The following is an 18,123-nucleotide window of genomic DNA, read 5'->3' as shown; positions in this document are numbered from 1 at the left end:
GTAACCAGCATGACTTGCTCCTTCATGCCTGGTTTTAATATCATGCCAAAAAGGCCCTGACGAAACCACCCAAGGATGTTGAGGCCATTGACAGCTACATAGATTTTACCCCTGATTATTCTCCCTTTGAACATAAGTACATTTTCAATGAAACCCAACAGTTCAATTTTACGTCCCTCGTACGAGACAGGTGAGCGATTGGGAGGAAACAACTCTCTCTCACCCCAAGTTTCAGAATTTTTTTGGGGGTTATCATGGTAAACCTGGCACCAGAATTTACCAGTAATTGAAGTTTCTTATCTCCAACAAGAATCCCAACAAGGGGGTCAACAGATAATGAGGGATCACTAGTAAGAGGTATCGAACAGGAATTATTGGAAAAAGTGTCATCAAGAACATCTGAAACAATTTCAGGTTCTGAATCATCGTCAGATTCCATGACACATCCTACAGTTTTGAAAATAGATGATAATTAAAAATTGAAAAGGTTGAACTGTGGATTCTGCTGTGTAGTCAAATCGTCACCAAAAACCTGTAGTGAGCCACTCAACAGCAGCCAAGTAAAAGAGTGGTTTATTCATCAGAAAACTACGCAGCTCATCATCTGCCAGGTACATCCAAGCCAGCCCCAGTCAGTTAGAGCCTCATAATTAAATCATCACATTCCAAGTGTCACAGGATGTTATGACATCACAACCTCAATGACAGCTATAGAGAAAAGGATCATCGAATACAACACAGATTCATTAAATACAACACATATCTATGCAAAATTTTCCATGAAGGAACTAAGGTGAATGAACTTTTTTTTGGAGTGTTTTGTGGGGATTTGTCAAACGGCACTAAAGTTATTACCAAAACAAAAAAGACTCTTCCATGGGAAACTATGATCTAACTATAACTACCGAATGGTGACCACCTCTGTGTAACATATACATGAAAAAGCAAAATGTAAAATTAAACATTAAAAAACTCTCTGTACATGTGTAAAAAATTTAAATTGGAGGATAATAATTAAGGGCGCGATTTGAGTCGAGGACAGGGTATTCAGTCACAAACGTGGTGGAGTACCCTGTCCCCCAAACCAATGGTCTGCCCACCCTATTTAGAATTAGGAGGACTGTCATCTTTCTGATGGTGATGCTTTTCTTGGATCCGCCATCGCAAAGCTTACTCTGATGGTCCGACGGAGTAGGTGCCATAGGAGTAAGGACTTAAGACAACCTGCCCTATTTAAAGCAGACGTCTGATGTGTTTTTTTCTATATGCCAGGAAAAACCTGGTGGTACCAGCCAGACAAACAAAAATAATGACCCCTAAATCCTGGGAGAAAATCTCCAGGGTCTGTGAGTCATTCATTTTTGTTCTTTCAGTAACAAACTCTTGCTTTGGGAAAGACTGTAGCAGCAAACCAAACTTGCAGTGCCTTCCAAGGAACCAAAGGAACTCCTATGATGGTGACTTTTCTGAAGACACTAAGATCACCAATGGGCCGGCTATGGTCTCTAAATCTAGGGACAGTAGGGTGGCGGAAGTAATGTCCTCCATCACCCTGATGGATGGCGGACCACCTGCCAAAGTCAAAATCAGGTTTTAAGCAGGTATTCCTACCATGATGCGCGGGAGCAGCACAGGTACAGCATATGGAATCAAGTATAGGCGTTTGATGGCCTCAATTGAAGTACTCTATGTGCTGACAAAAAAGCATGCAGTATGGCCAAAAAGCCTAAGTGATCTCATAGAGTCTAGCATATTGCTATATCTTTTATAAATAATGCTACATTTTGGAAAACTTCAACCTTCAAATTGAAATTAAAATTTGCTTGTGAATTAAGTGGAATAGTTCATAATTTGTGTATTTGTTTGATTTCTCCTTATTTATGTATTTTATGTATTGTTTTAGGGTACATATTGGAGAAATTGCCAGGTCCCCAGCTTCCAACAATAATTCAGAGGAGGTCCACAGAAGTCAAATGTTTAAGAACAGCCGTTTTGGCCAACACTCTCACCCTCTCCGAATCCTGCCCTATCATATTCCCATTCTGCCAGTCACACCCACTAATTTTTTGTTACACTCTAACCTTGGCCCACACATACGTGAGCTAGGAATAAATACAGACTGTAAGCACAGATGCTGTGGGTGACTACAGGAGATAGGAGGTTGAGAGTGAGGACAGAATCTATGAGTGAGCCCTAGAATGATGAGGTTTAAGTGAGTACAAGAACTAAGAGCTAGCCCCGCTGCTGTGAGCAAATGAGCTAAGAGTGAGCATGTGCAGTGCTTGTGCACAGTCCTGTCTTTGAACATTAGACATGAATACTTAAGACAGACGTAAGCTGAGGCTGTAAGCAGGGTTTTAAGTGGGCCGGGTCTAATCGGTGCTGAGCACCGGCTGGTTTTTAAAGGGGGCCTCTAAACGGGTCTCTATCAGGCTCTGTTTTGTGCCCTGGCACAGGCGGTCCATTTTTTTCCGGTCTGCAGAGACACCAGGCACACCGATGTGCACATGCTCACACTGCTCACCTCTCACTAGTGGAGAAGTTACGGCATGATGCCATGCCAGGTGAGCGTTGTAGGGAAAGGGAAAGGGGAATCCTTAAAAGAGAGTAATTTTCTCTTTGGATTTCTCTTCTCTTTTTGAAACTCAGGAGCAGCAACCTTGTTTTGGTGTCACCAGGGTTTTAAGTGGATGTTTTTTTAATAATATATATAACAAGCCATAGTTGCTACTTATTTATCTTATGAACTAACAATCATTGACAAAGCCAATAGTCCTGACTTGTTGAAGGTATGATGTTACTTGTTGATCAGCACGCATGCCCTGACCTTCACCGACTACATCCTCCTCGGAGACCTGAACTTTCACCTTGAGAACAACAACAACAACTACTCCTCAACCCTGATCGACAACCTCGGACTGAAGCAACTCGTCATAACGCCCACCCACTCTGCCGGCCACACACTCGACCCCGTCTTCTCATCAAGCATGCCCGTCTCCGTCAGCCACACCACCGAACTCCTCTGGACCGACCACCGCTGCATCCACTTCACCTTCCAGAAACCCACCACACACCACCGCACCCAACAGATCCCCCGCCGCTGCTGGAGCAAAATCACTGAAGACCAACTACACGCAAACCTTGCTCTCAGCCCACCCACCGAACTCTCCAACACTGACGACGCTGCCCACAGCCTCAGACGCTGGATCGAGGACTGCGCCAACACCCTCGCCCTGCTGAAGAAACCCCCCCACAGAGACACCAGCAAGAGGGCCAGCTGGTTTACCCCAGAACTCCTAGCCTCCAAGCAAGCCTGCCGGAAACTAGAGAAGAAATGGCACAGTGAGCAAACTCCGGACAGCCACGCAGCACACAAGGACGCCATCCGTAACCACCACCACCTCATCCGGGCGGTCAAGAGGACCTCCTTCAAAGACCACCTCGACAACAACGCACACAATAGCAAGGAGCTCTTCAACATCGTGAAGGAACTCTCCAACCCCAGCTCCAACACCAACGACATCCCACCATCACAAGCCCTGTGCGACTCCCTCGCCACCTTCTTCCACTGCAAGATAGCAGACATCCACGACAGCTTCAACACCCAGACATCCCCAACAGACAGCAGCACAACATACCCTCGGCACACCATCGACCATGACCCCCTGCTAGCCTGGGCCAGTGTGAGCATCGATGACACCATCAAGACCATGCGCACAATCCACTCCGGCTCTCCGTCAGACTCATTCCCGCACCACGTCTTCAACAGAGCAAGCAGCTCCATTGCACCCCACCTGCGCAACGTCATCAATCTCTCCCTTGACACCACGACCTTCCCAGAGATCTGGGAACGCGCTGAGATCAACGCCCTACTCAAAAAACCTAAGACAGACCCTAGAGACCTCAAGAACTTCCGGCCCATCTCTCTGCTCCCCTTCCCGGCCAAGGTCATCGAGAAAACCGTCAACAAGAGGATATCCTTCAAGCTCCTCATCCATGCACACAAGGCACTCCACAAGACCGGCCCAGCCTACCCAACAGACAGCTCTCCTTCTACATCCCCAACCGCCAGCTATGCTCCACCGACCTCTCAATCGCCACTGTCCCGCTCATTCGAAGAAAAACACCAGTGGGAGATCCTTCTCCCACCTCGCCGCCAAGACATGAAACACCCTCCCACTGAGCCTATGACAGACCCAAGACCTGCTGAACTTCAGAAGGATACTCAAGACCTGGCTGTTTGATCAGTAGTACCCCCCCACCCCACCCCCCCAGCGCCTTGAGACCCTCACCGGTATGTAGTGCGCTTTACAAAGGATTGATTGATTGATGGTTGTATCATATATCTGGATGCACTGACAGAAACAGCAAAATACAAGTCGGGCGGCACACTATGCTAGGCACAGATTTTTAGCTTACATGTTTTTAAGCCACGCCCTTAATTACATTGGCCACGCCCCTTTGATAGACCCCCCCAGTTTATTCATTGCACTTAACGCCATGGCTGTAAGTGAGCACAGGAGCTCCGAGGGATCATAAGATTGAGTTCTTCCTTTAGGAGTGAGCACATGCTATGTGAGAAAACAGGAACTGTGAGGCCGTGCATGAGCGAAGAGCGAGCACAGGGGCTGTGAGCAAGAAAGCAACATACAGTGAGCACTGGATCAATTCAAGGAAATGATGAGCAGAATGGCTAGGAATGAGAAGTAGGGCAATACGCATTGAAAATGCAATAGGTCTGGAATTTGTTGGAGTTATTGGTATTATAAATGCCAATGGGCCATATGCATCATCACATTTTCCCATAGACACAAAATGGGCAAAACCCTTTGATGCAGCTGGCCCTTTACCTAGCTATGTTGGTTCCTAATGGCACTGTCTCCACTGTGGGTATGGGGTCAGGAATGGTTTTAACCCCTTCGTCGCAGGGCTAATTCCCCCGCGGCACCGGGGGGAGGGGCCGCGCGTGGCGCCACGGTACTCATGACGAGATCAGTTCGTCATGAGGTACAGTGGAGCTGTGCCTTCGCCCACTCAATGGAACGCCCCGCACAGGAGGCGAATTATTCCTGTGTGGGTTATCCGCGGCAGTTATGACGAGCTCAGCTCGTCATGAGCACAGCTCCACTGTGCCTCATGACGAGCTGTGCTCGTCATAAACGCCGAAGGAGTTGAGATCATGTCTAAAAACCGTCACTTGTAAATGAGCACTTCTCGGTGCAGAGCTATATTGTAACGTGATAATGTCAAAGCTTCCTCATGTTAAAGAAATACCATATTTTTTAATTTTGAAAAGACTATAATATTTTATGTGGTTTGTTATATGATTTACACAGCCAACATGTTTAGGGCTCAGCTGTACACGGGCTCTACGAGCCAAGCCATGCACTTGGCTCGGTTCTGTGTTAGTTTGTTGCCTTGCCCATCTATAATGCACCCTCACTGTAGCGCTATAAACCAGTTTGTATGTATGCCTGGTCTCGGGCGACTGACGTCCTTGCACCATCCAGCTGGTTGATGAGCAGTTCCTGATGTCTGGAAGCTACATGATTTATTTGCACTTATATAACACACAGTTGGATGCAGAGAAGAGAGCAAGTATTTGCAGACTGCATACTGGGGAGGCTAGAGGTGAGCACGGGAGCAAAATTTCTTGCAGTTCCTGAAGTGCATGTGGTCTTTTAGGCCCCATGCATATGCATTCATGCTTGGGTGAGAAACATTAAAAATGGCAGTCAGCTTGCTGAGAGATGTTAATGTCGGGAGATGCGGCATAGGGACTGAATCATTAACTTTGATTTCTGTTGCAACTCGAAACAGCCCTTTACCAAATCTAGAGAGTGCTGCTCCTAGTATTTACATTATGCTGCTGGCTTTCTTCCTTTATGTAAATCTCATCCCATTCATTCACCTTCGCAAATAACTGCACTTGAAACACCCACACGATGATTGTGGAAGGGACAATTTAAAACATTGTGGGCCTCATTTATGAGCCCTTGCGTCACTTTTACGCCGCCGGTGCGTCACTTTTTGTGACGCACCAGTGGCGTAAAAAATACACCTTGTTGCGTCATATTTACAAAGTGACGCATCTAGGTAGATGCGTCACTTTGTGAACCCCTGCGCCACATTATACCTGCGCCAGGTATAATGTATGCAAGGGGGGCGTATTGACGCAAGGAAGTGTCGTAGAATTCACTGCGTCACTTTTAGGACACCGTTGCGTCAAAATCCTGCGCCTGCCTCACAGCAGGCGTAAGACTGACGCAGGCCCTTTCACATGGGGCTTGCCCCATGTGAAAGGACGAATTGCTGGAGTTGCGTCACTTTTGTGACACACTCCAGCAATGCGTCACTTTTGTTCTTACAGATACGTCAGAAATACTGACGTATCTGTAACTCCTTGCGACATGATGCGTCATACATTAAATATGACGCATCAGGAATGTCGCAAGGAGTGCGCACTGAGAAGTGACGCATCGCTGCTTTCACGCAGCGATGCGTCATTTCTCATAAATGAGGCCCTGTGTCTTTGAACAACAGAACGAATGCGTGATTTTCCTCCAAGAAGGTTTTATGCAGGTAAGGGAGTTCAGCAAGCTTTATGCACTTTCAGTAGATATTATGCACCTGAAAAATAACACTGTTAAAATATTGGTCATGGGCAGCTCAGCCTTTTATCCATGCAAGACGGAGAAAAATGGTATCCAGTATGGTGGTGGTAGCAACGTTTATCATGCAGCTGTATCAAACCGTAAAACCTGAGCTAGGCAGCAGTATACAAAAAAGACATTCTCTTTAATAGCAGAAGCGAGGGATCGGATTTCACTGTTTGTGAGAGACATGGAGTGGTGACGATATTGGACTAGAGCTAGAGAGCGCCATGTATATAAGAACTTTATTGTTGGTTAATTAAAAACAGTACAATATAAAAACACTTACAGCATATTCTTAATACAAAAAAAAACACTGTATAAAACTGTAAAAAGATACTAATTTAACGTTTTACTTAAAAGTCTGCAGAGCTTCTTGGCAGTTAGTGATCGACTAGTATACCAGGTTGGGGTCAGCAGATTGATAATGGTTGGAGAGTAATTACTTGACCCAGGGATGGAGTGCCGCGCATCCCTGGGTCGCCCATGATAAGGAGTGGTTGGGAGCGTCAATGACTTCCAGCAGTTTTTGTGCCTTGGTGACAAGTTTTGTTAACCCAATGTTCAATTTCGTATTGTCCGGGTTTAAGGCTGAAAATACGGTTTAGGGGCATGATTGGATTCCAAGCCTAATCCATTCATCTCGCAGTAGAAGTCATCTGACAGTAAGCGTTGCAGGACATAGGCAAACTATGTGTTCCATTCCTTCAGTATGGTAGATGCACAGCCTTCATGGAGTGTGATGATCTGGTCGGCGCCATTCTTGGATGTTCTTTAAAAAAGGCCATTCACCCATCCTTAGAACCAGGATTTTATTTTCCAATGAAATGCGAACATGCTAGATGAATAAAAGGGTACAACTCCTCGTTTAAAATTTGCAACCACTGCCCAGGCGTGTTTCCTTTTTGATAATATTGCCCTATCCGAATGAAAGGACCACAACCTGACGCTCTTCTAATAATTGCTTTCAATGCCGACTGGGAGGGATTTGTTCACCAAAACTCCTTGACACCAAGTAGTTGTAAACTATAATTCAGGTGAAGCCAATATTTGTGACTGCCGTGACTTTTCTTGATTTCTTGCCAGAGTCTAACCTCCAAGGAACTCTCCCGGGCATTGTGCAATCTGTTGCAAAACTTTATAAATGCGCCGGCCTCTACGCCGTGATGGTCGAATAGCCCTAGTTCGAGGCGAATTTGTGCTGGTGATGCTGTCTTTGGCAGATGAAATGCACGTTTAAAAATGTTGAATATTAGTTTATTTAAAAGAGTATTTGTGGTACTTTTCGTGATCTCATGGCCATATGTCAATGTGTTAGTTATCTTCGCCTTCATCACTTTCAACATTGAAATTAAACTGGGACCAAGCAGTTTTTTTGGACAACTTCGTGGCGGCGACCTCTAGGGCCAAGGCTTTAGTCCTCAGTGCTTCTTTCTGTTTGACAAATGAGCATCTGGTGTCAAGAAATATTCCCAGGTATTTGTAGTGTGGTGTTGAATACATTTTTACTTTGGTAAAAGCGCCACCCTCCACGTGTCTTCTTTAGCTTACCAAATGAAATTGTTTTTTTTTTATATGTTCAACTCTAAGAAATTGCTTGTAGTATAGGGGAGCAGTTTATCAAGTAGCCTCTGTAGTCTCCCTTTCGTATGGCTAAGCAGCACCAGATCGTTAGCGTATAGGAGGTTGCTTATTCGTACTGTGTCTAATTGGGGTGGATGGCAGTTAACACTGTCAAGAATTTGCTAAAGATCCGATATAAACAGCTTAAAAAGCAGTGGAGCCAGCACGCAGCCTAGTTTCACTCCACTACTCATCTCGATCTTCCTAGAGACACGGGAGCCTTCACCCAGCTTGATTCTAATCCATGTATCAGGATGGAGTTGAACTATTGCGAGTAGCAGAGGCCGGAGTACACCCCGGGACTTTCATTTTTGCCACTGGAAGCCCCGGGGTACTCGGTCGAAAGCTGCTTTAAAATCTACAAAACAGCAGTGCAGTTGGGTTTGTTGGACAAACGCTTTCTCTATCAAAACAGACAGGGTTGGTTTTAGAGCCAGAGTTGGCCACGAAGCCCGTCTGATTGAAGGGGAGTCGCTTTGTTTCGTTGGCCCAAGCCAGAAGCTCTCCTAACAAGATGCTGGCATAGTATTTCGCCTCGACATCTAAGAGAGCTATCATTCGATAGTTACTGGGGTTGTTTCTCTTCCCACTCTTGTATATGGGATGAATGATAGCACCTATCCAGGACTCAGGAAGGGTGTTGTTTAGCCTGCAATAAGAAAACAAGGGGGTCAGATGGACTGTCCAGAATTCAGCTTCCAATTTAAATAAGGCCTGGGGTAGACCGTTTGGCCCAGGTGCAACATCGGCTCTAGCTTTCTTTATTAAACGTAGAATCTTATGGTTTAGTTCTTCCGGTGCCGCTGTTGACTCAAAGGGTGAATCGGTAATGACCCCACTAGTCACACTTACTGGTTCTTCAGGAGGACTAATGAATAAGAGGCTAGGGCCCGACCATGTTGGCTTCGTAGCCTCTGTAGAGGGTACCTTTTCGTTGGCTGTGCTAGGTAATTCGGGACTGGCGACTTTGTTGATGATGCTCTTAACCCCTTCCATGCTCATGACGGAACGGTTCCATCATGAGCGTCGGTTGAGCTGTGCTCATGACGGAACCGTTCCGGCATGAGCCAATAGGCTCATTAGAACCTTCAGCACAGCGGACTCTTCGAGTCCGAAATGCATTGGAGCACTTCCAATTCTTTGTAATCATGTCGACTATATCCATTGATCGATGATTCACATGAAATAAGTATAAAACTTCAAAATAAATACAACAACATGACAATTTGAAATTCTTTATTGAACTTTTGTGGAATCAACTGTGCTTCTCGCACAAAGAACCATTTAAGTGTGCCCGTTCGCAGGGATGCGCCTACGCCTCAGTAGAGCACTCAACCCTTCAGCCATTTGGACGGATTAGGACAGTTGCGTCACCTGCAGGAGCACCTTTAACCTACCTAAATCGTACTAAACTGCACTTAACTATTGCTCAATCAAACCGCTGTGCGCCGTGCCTACTCCACTGTGCAAGGTGTGATGGAACCATTGAGGGGGCAATCTCTGGTTCCTTAAAGGTGTCACAGTGAAGGTTGGTATTGAAATCTCCTGTAATTATGCATGGTATACTACCATGCTCACTGAGCAGGTTGCTAGCGGTGATAGCCAAACAATCCAATTTAGATTTTTTTCTCAGTGGTGCATGGGGATATGTAAACATTCAAGAGAAGCAACTGGATATCGGACTGTTGACTACCCAGAAGGATTCCAGAGAGCCAATATTCCTCAAATGTTAGCTGCTTAGTGGTCTGGGATAATTCGGTTGACACATAGATCGCCAGTCCACCATTTGGCCTGCCAAACTTGTACTGTCTTGCTGCAAAAGACACAAATTCAAGATAGCCTTAATGGTAACAAGGCTGCTAGCATTTGAGGTTTTGGTTGAGTGTTTGTTCCAGCTCTCTGTAGTCTTTTTCTTTCCCGTTTTGACAACTTGTGTGTATTGTGTTGTTGAGCTGGTTTTGTGGGGGTTACTTTACTATTTCAAACTCCATATAATGTGGGGAAATAGGTGGAGATTGGACTTTCATGACAGAGGGACCATCAACTGGGTTGAGAGCTGGGGGCAGGTTATTTAATGGCCCTGTCGACGGTAGCTTCTCAATTTCGGTTAGCATTGAAGAAAGAAATTGTGGTAGGGATGATAAAGAATCAATAATAGGGGAACAGCAGCATATACCAATTGGACCAATTGGGCTTGAGATTGAGCTTTGGTAATGAGCAAATTGAGTGCCTCGAGTTTTTGGTCTATTCCTGCAGTGTACAACGCTAACGTGTTCAGAAGGTGCACCTGCAGGTCCATCTTGTCTGAGTGATAATCTAGGGCAGCTGCCGAGGTTTGGAGAGTTTGCCGTAACTGGGACCAAAGTTCAGTGAGGTCAATTGAGGATGAGGTTGCCTGGGCAGCGGGTTTTTGAGGTTCGTTTGGAAAAAATGATAGATCTAGGGGGGAGAGAATAACATTCTCTCCCAACCTGTCTGTTACCTGTTTGGTCGGCCTTTTCTAATAGAATTTTGGGGTTGAGGTTATTGGACAGAGATGAAATACAACTTCAGGGATCAGGATACTTGCACTCTTATTTTGGCTGTCAAGTAAAGTTACAGTTGGGAATTTTGATGTTGATGGAGAAAACTGACTTGAGTTCTGAGCGGACTGAGCAGTTGGCGAACTGGCTTCTTTGAAAACGGGGGTTTGGGAAAGGACCTGTTCAATCTCATCTGACTGATGGTCCAAGAAGGGCTGTCCTGATGTTGAAGGCAGTCGACTATCTTCAGGGGCGAGAGTCCGTTGTCGCTGAAGAGCATGATGGCAAACATAATAGTTAAGAACTTTCGCCTTCATTGGCAGCCATGTGAATCATGGGCTGGATCAGCATTTGATTCAAGGTGGTAACTGTTTTCGTAGGGAGGGGAACCTGGGACAGTTCTGCTGGACTGAGATTTTTCTTCGAAGACTGCAGTGGGGCTAGGCTCCTAAAATAGTCCCTTAATGAAAGTTGTTTAGTCGATGGGTTAGAAGGGGCTATTATGCCCAGTTTTGGTGCCTTATTTCTCCAGTGCTCCTCCGCTGTAGCCATCCCCCTTCAGCGGGGTGTGGCAAGTGGGTATTAGCTAATTGCTCTTGTGCTGAAGGCTACCAGGGGTATGTAACTGCTACCACGCAACTTTTAGCACGAAATACTGTTACAACTAAACTATTACAACGCAGGACCTTTTACAACGAATACCTTTACAACGCATTACACTACAACGCAGATACTATTACAACGCATACCATTACAACGTAAGTATAGGTAAGTTTATCTTTTTTTAAAAACATTTATGAGGGGTATTGGGTTTGGGGGCACAGGGGTATTTTTAGGTTTCAGGGCTGGGTTTGGGTTTTGGGGTACAGGGGTATTTTTAGGTTTCAGGGTTGGGTTTGGGTTTTGGGGCACAGGGGTATTTTTAGGTTTCAGGGTTAGGTTTGGGTTTTGGGGTACAGGGGTATTTTTAGGTTTCAGGGTTCGGTTTGGGTTTTGGGGTACAGGGGTATTTTTAGGTTTCAGGGTTAGGTTTGGGTTTTGGGGTACAGGGGTATTTTTAGGTTTCAGGGTTGGGTTTGGGTTGTGGGGTACAGGGGTATTTTTAGGTTTCAGGGTTGGGTTTGGGTTTTGGGGTACAGGGGTATTTTTAGGTTTCAGGGTTGGGTTTGGGTTTTGGGGTACAGGGGTATTTTTAGGTTTCAGGGCTGGTTTTGGGGTACAGGGGTATTTTTAGGTTTCAGGGTTGGGTTTGGGTTTTGGAGTACAGGGGTATTTTTAGGTTTCAGGGTTGGGTTTGGGTTTTGGGGTACAGGGGTATTTTTAGGTTTCAGGGTTGGGTTTGGGTTTTGGGGTACAGGGGTATTTTTAGGTTTCAGGGTTGGGTTTGGGTTTTGGGGTACAGGGGTATTTTTAGGTTTCAGGGTTGGGTTTGGGTTTTGGGGTACAGGGGTATTTTTAGGGTTCAGGGCTGGGTTTGGGTTTTGGGGTACAGGGGTATTTTTAGGTTTCAGGGCTGGGTTTGGGTTTTGGGGTACAGGGGTATTTTTAGGGTTCAGGGCTGGGTTTGAGTTTTGGGGTACAGGGGTATTTTTAGGGTTCAGGGCTAGGTTTGGGTTTTGGGGTACAGGGGTATTTTTAGGGTTCGGGCTGGGTTTTGGGGTACAGGGGTATTTTTAGGTTTCAGGGTTGGGTTTGGGTTTTGGGGTATAGGGGTATTTTTAGGTTTCAGGTTTGGGTTTTGGGGTACAGGGGTATTTTTAGGGTTCAGGGCTAGGTTAGGGTTTTGGGGTACAGGTGAGGTTCTGTGACAATTGTAAGTGGTGTTTTCGACTCGCACGAATATGGTCGAGTCTGGTATCTATGAACCGCAAATGACGAGTTTAGTAAGTGTGCGCAGTTTCGCTGTGCTAACTTAAACCGTTCGTTTGTTATGTGGGTTTTTCATCTGTACCCACGGGTTCCATCTTAGATACGGCATCCATTTTGTCTCTTGCCCTCAAGTAGCCAACGAACGGACGCTGTCCGCTTCGCGACCCTGGGACTCCCAAGATATTTGCGGAAGACACATGTTCTTTGTAAGTGTCTTTATGATGAGGGGGATGATACTGTAAGGCAGATGGCCCCGCTCGAGGCTCATCTTGCCGTGCCGGTTTATTGTCTCAGTCGTGCATCTCATTAGGCACGTCCCTTTGATGCCTGTAGCTCGTGTTTCCCAATACCTCCCCTTTTACACCCTTTCCGATCTCCCCACTGTCTCCGTCTTCCTATGCACCTGTCTTTGTTCCTATTTCGATCTGTTTTACTGCCGATTGGAATGCACTAATGTTGGGAAGATGGGTTTTTACAGTTGGGAACCGCCAAATGTTTCCGCACTTATGTTCCGGACCTTGTGTGTATCAAAGTGACCAAAGCGACCCCTCTGGGGGATAATTGTGGGAACCGGGTTGTAAACCTTTGTGTACCATGTTGTCCTATGGGTAAATCGTGTATAAAAGGAGCGATCCACAGAACCAATTCGAAGCAGTTTCCCCAAGTTGCACGTGTTGTACTTGTCGTGACTTCTGTGTTCCCTGTGAAGGACTGGGTTCTTTAAGACCCAGCGGTGCCAGGGCACAACACCTGAAACCTTCGTGGGTAACCTGCTCCGGCGTACGAGTGACAGAGACACGGGACACTTCCTTCGGCGTCAAAGATTCAAGGTTTATTTACTGCAGGGAACACAGAAGTCACGACAAGTACAACACGTGCAACTTGGGGAGACTGCTTCAAATTGGTTCTGTGGATCGCTCCTTTTATACAGAATTTACCCATAGGACAACATGGTACACAAAAGTTTACAACCCGGTTCCCATGATTATCCCCCAGAGGGGTCGCTTTGGTCACTTTGATACACATAAGGTCCGGAACATAAGTGCGGAAACATTTGGCGGTTCCCAACTGTAAAAACCCATCTTCCCAACATTAGTGCATTCCAATCTGCAGTAAAACAGATCGAAATAGGAACAAAGACAGGTGCAGAGGAAGATGGAGACAGTGGGGAGATCGGAAAGGGTGTAAAAGGGGAGGTATCGGGAAACACGAGATACAGGCATCAAAGGGACGTGCCTAATGAGATGCACGGCTGAGACAATAAACCGGCACGGCGAGATGAGCCTCGAGCGGAGCCATCTGCCTTACAGTATCATCCCCCTCATCATAAAGACATTTACAAAGGACATGTGTCTTCCACAAATATCTTGGGAGTCCCAGGGTCGCGAAGCAGACAGCGTCCGTTCGCTGGCTACTTGAGGGCAAGAGACAAAATGGATGCCGTATCTAAGATGGAACCCGTGGGTACAGATGAAAAACCTACATAACAAACGAACGGCTTAAGTTAGCACAGCGAAACTGCGCACACTTACTAAACTCGTCATTTGCGGTTCATAGATACCAGACTCGACCATATTCGTGCGAGTCGAAAACATCACTTACAATTGTCACGGAACCTCAGACGCTCCTTTTGCCCTCATGTAGGCAAGCACTAGTCGGAATCATATTCGATATTCATCAGACCATCGAGATGTTGCTGTAGCATAGCTTTGTCCAACCGAGTCCCCTTGGTAACAGGTGGCTGTCTCATACACGTTGTAGCACAGAGGCCACATAAGGCAGGACCGCACTGCACGCAAAGGCAACACGTGAACAGGAACACCACAACGACTCCGATGATCATCAGAATCTTCCAACCCCAAGTCGACATTAGGCCCCAAAACCACCCAAGTAGCGTCCAATCCCCTACATCCACGTGTATGGATTCGGAGATCTTATGCAACTTCGAAATGGCTTGATAGACAGTCGGAGCGTTATCAGGAATGAAAATACAGCAGCTCGAATGGATCACCTTACATACCCCACCTCGATCTGCTAAGATCACGTCTAAAACCATACGGTTTTGTAACGTCATAAGTCTATCCGCCTGAAGTTCAGTGGTGATATTACCAAGGGCACTGGCAGTAATATTAGCTGTCGATTCTACCACTCGAGTCAACTGTCTCAGGTTCCTACTATTAACCATAGGTCCCCAAAACGGGAGGAAACCCTTGAAAAAGTCTCCTGCCTCTTGACCGGCAGTATCCTCTTCGCTAATTACGCCTCTCACAACTCTAGTCTTGTGATAATCTGCATCTACAGTGAACGTCGGAGGCAACAAGTTTGCGATGAAGCATGAGCCCATGAAGTCAGAGGGCAACCATGCATATGCATGATCATGACAGATAAAGTATGTACCCTTGGCAGCCAGGAACACAGGGGACGAGACCATCGGCAGAATGTAATTTTCAGTGCAAGCACTCTCTACAAGTCGGGCTTTCGATCTTCGGCCACGACCTATAAGACAAAAATTACCAATGTGGGGTACGACCCATATCGGAGGTGAGCTTTTAAGCTGTTTTTCACTAGTGAACACACTATATTCGCCTCTACTTAGGACCCTATAGGCTTGTACCTCTTCTTCAGGAATAAGCGAGGGATCATAGATATCGCTATCTAAATCCTCTATTGCAATAGACAAAGGTTTTTGGTACGAGGTAGGACCAGAGTAGGGGGAACGTGGTTCTCGAATGGGGTGGAAACCCAGTGCGCTTCGAAACATTGTTTGAAATGCTCGAGCAGACCCTTGGGAACTATACGGTAACACCAGATATGGAATTCCCTTATCTGTAGTATGCGGCATCAACCCACACACCCAACAATTAGTAGTGTTGACCACTAACTGATGCTGATGGAGGAGCTGAATAAAGGAATTGTTGCGGAATTCTGCACGTCTAGCCTGCTCGTGTTCAGGTAAGATATGAAAAGAATGAGGAGAAGCAGTGGAGGTAAGTTTAGGGTCAGGGGTAGGAGTAGGTGTAGCAGGTGGTAAGAAGTAAGACATCGTGTAATACACCCCACCCGCCAATAATGCAGAAACAGTCAAAAACAACACGAATATTTGGAACAAAAAACATTTGGTACGACTAAGTTGCTGCAGCTTGAATCTATGAGCCTGAGCTTCTTCCAAGTTCATCAGCTTCGAGAATGCCATTCCCTATGACCGTCCGCAACTTTTCTTGACGCACTTCGTTCTGTGTAGCAGCAGTCAATCCCTAGGAGTTCCCAGGAACCGACGGTCTTTAACCTAGCGTCAAGACCTACTAACCAGAAGGAAGTACGCGCGCGGCCCTACGGCCTTTATTTCACAAGTGTATATGCAAAAACAATGTCTCTCAGCTGTGGAAGCAAAAAGTGTAAGGAACGAAGCTCAATGAATATGTACAAAATAATTACAATGGTACGAATGTTCAAACTGAACGTGGAAAACGGGATAATGCAATTATCAAGGGACAGAACAGGATCTTTTATTAGTCTTTAGTGCTGGATCGCAAAAAGTATCGGGTTTTCCCAGGACGTGTCTGTTCGTCAAACAAAGGATCCGTTGAAGGGACAACGTCCTGTTGATCAGCTGAATGTTCTGGTCTTGAGTCTTTTGCTGACAAATGTTCAACAATGTCTTTCTGCTGCACTGAGGATTCTCCGACAGGTTGTGCGTCGCTGAAAGGCACAAACGCCGGCAATCCTTCGGTTTCAGTTGATGCAATGCCTTTCCTCACCCACGAGTCTGCTGGCAACGGGATAGGGACTTTCTTGGTATGGGTGGCGTGCACCCAATTCTTCCGCCCCTCAAGACGAACTGCAGTTCTCGTGGCAAGGAGGACCTGGTAGGGTCCAGTGAACCTGGGATCCAAATTGTTCTTGCGCGAGAAGTTGCGCGTCACCACCCAATCTCCGGGCTGGAGTTGGTGGCCTGGACCCTCCGTCTGCGTCGGCAATGCTTCGTGAACCTGTTGGTGAATTAACCTCAGTTTAGCAGTCAAGTCATGAAGATAATCGATCAACATTGGATACTCAAGATCACAGAAAATACCCGGTCTAGGGACCCCCCAAACATTGGCAGGACGACCGAACACTATTTCATAGGGACTGAGCCCTACTCGGGAGTGTACAGTCGCCCTAGTTGACAGTAATGCTAAGGGTAAGGCGTCAGGCCACGAAAGACCAGTCGTAGCCTGAATCTTTGCTAGCTTTAGTTTAAGGGTGCCGTTATACCCCTCAACCAAACCAGCTGACTGGGGATGGTTGGCGCTATGGAATTTCTGATTAATTCCAAGGCCCTTGCATACACTCTTCATCACACTCCCCACAAACTCACTTCCGTTATCTGACCACACGATTCTAGGCATTCCGTACCGAGGAAAGTATTCCTTCAGTAGGATTTTCGCAGTAGACAAAGCAGTATTGTCTTTGAGAGGATAGGCCTCAATCCATCGGGAGAATGCGCAAACCACAACTAAAACGTATTTCAGGTTATTGCATCGCTCCATATGGATGAAGTCCAATTGAATCACCTCAAAGGGACATGAAGGGGGAGCAAAACTGCCAGGAGGAGTTGGGGTTCCCTTGCCAGGATTGTACATCATACACACCATACAATTCTTAACCAAGCGTTCAGCACATTTCGTAATACCATCATTCTTCCACACAGGGGACAGCAACTTGCAAATACCTTTCGCGCTAATATGTGCTAACCCATGCGCCATTGTCACAACGGCCAGCACATACGCATCCGGTAACATCCATCTTTTCTGTTCCGACAAATCAATCCAACAACCATTCGCATCCAACTTTCCCGTACTTTCTTTCCACTTCGTCTTTTCAGTCTCGGTGGCCTCATTCTGAATTGCTCTCACACTCTCGATAGTGTCCTCACACATACTCGATTCTGTAGGCCACCTAACCGAACTCGTCACATACATTCGAGTGCTAAGGTTCCGAGCAGTCTCCTTAGCAGTCTCATCCGCAAACGCATTACCTCGACCAACATCATCCGTCACCTTACGATGCGCACTACATTTGACAATCGCCACTTGCTTAGGCAACGTAAGTGCATCCAAAAGATCATTCACAAGCTGACCATGCTGAATCTTCGTACCATGCGATGTTAAAAAACCTCTCTCTCTCCACAACCGTCCAAAACTATGTGCGACACCAAATGCATATTGGCTGTCGGTAAACACATTCACACGTTTCCCTTTCGCTAACACACACGCTCTAGTGAGAGCGATCAGCTCTGCAGCTTGGGCAGAATTCTGATTTAGTCGTGCAGTCTCAACAACAGTATTCAACGTTACAACAGCATAAGCAGTAGTCACATCACCATTCGGCAACTTGAAACATGAACCATCCACATACAGTGTACCATCTGGGTCTTCCAATGGGGTGTTTTTAAGGTCCACTCGACCTTTCGTTTC

Source organism: Lissotriton vulgaris, chromosome 1_1 (assembly GCF_964263255.1).
Source record: "Lissotriton vulgaris chromosome 1_1, aLisVul1.2, whole genome shotgun sequence".
NCBI lineage: Eukaryota > Metazoa > Chordata > Amphibia > Caudata > Salamandridae > Lissotriton > Lissotriton vulgaris.
Note: the sequence above shows the minus strand (reverse complement) of the source record.